Source organism: Teleopsis dalmanni, chromosome 1, assembly GCF_002237135.1.
Source record: "Teleopsis dalmanni isolate 2A chromosome 1, ASM223713v2, whole genome shotgun sequence".
NCBI classification, from domain to species: domain Eukaryota; kingdom Metazoa; phylum Arthropoda; class Insecta; order Diptera; family Diopsidae; genus Teleopsis; species Teleopsis dalmanni.
Genome location: NC_051846.1, coordinates 222,469,226 through 222,470,508, shown reverse-complemented (window position 1 = coordinate 222,470,508; position 1,283 = coordinate 222,469,226).

Sequence of the window (1,283 nt, the reverse complement as noted above, 5' to 3'; positions counted from 1 at the left end):
AGAAAACCAAAGCGCTTATTATAAATGTAGCGAATTCTAAAATATCATAATAGCCCGTTTTATGTCGTGACTGAGTTTGTATCTTGCAAGCTACTAAATTATAAATTTTAATACCTTCTTAAAAGTCACATTTTGCTACTTTCACCTCTTTACAAGCAATAAAAAGTATGATTAGTAATATTAGATTAGTTTTGACTTCACCGAAAATCAAGCACACTACACTCAAATAATTACACAACATTAAAAAAGAATTATGAAAAAGGTATATAGCATAATATAATATAAAAAAAAGTGATATAAAATAAATAACTTCTTTAATTAATATGAGTAGTAATTTTATGCTCCTATTTAGCAGAAAGAAAAAGAGCATATAGATATAGGTCTATCTATATGTGCGAGAGTTACTTAACAGTCAAATAATTTCTTCAATTTGTCAATTACATCTGCTTAGGTCTAAATATCTGTGCGAATAAAATATCTGTGCGAATTTCTGTTCCATTTGCTGACATATGACATAACTAGATAAATAGATAAGTATATAGATAAAGTTAAATTGCATCATCTTTTACTGATCGAAAATACTTAGAAGTATTATTTATCATGCCTTTTTTTAATATGTTACAAACATTTTAACAAACTTAATATACCATTTATTTACAATAATTTTAGTGGTATGAAAAATAAGCAAAATATCGAGTTGAATTCCCCAAAATAATAGGCGCCATATACTAGTAGTAAAAATATAAATTTTTTCAAACAAGAATTTTGCATAATTAATTTATCTCTGAACATTGTTTTATGGTATAAGCGGATTTAAGCCGCTTTTATGTTTTAATGATCTTCTATAAAATAAATTTTTGTTTTAATTTATATGAGTATTTATGCAATTTACTGCTTTATATATACATATATAGGTATATATGTTTCATCACAAATAACTGATACAATGTAAGGCAAGTTGCAAATACTAGGACTTAAGATCGTACAGTAATATAAAAAAAATCTTTAACTTCATAAAGTTATATAGATTGAAACTCTGCTGTATAAAGTGGAATTTGTCTGAAAAAAAGGAAGAGGATATAATCAAGGTCTTACTTTATAAACGACTGCCTATTATTTAAATATCCGCCTTCACTTCCCGAATCTTCTATTACATGATCTGGTAACAATGGTTTTTGCATAGAACTGCACAAATGTTTTCTTCAGAGATCAGCTTATATTAAAAAATTATTTCTTGGACTCCCAATAAGCTGAGGACAATGTCACATATTACTTTTTTGGTT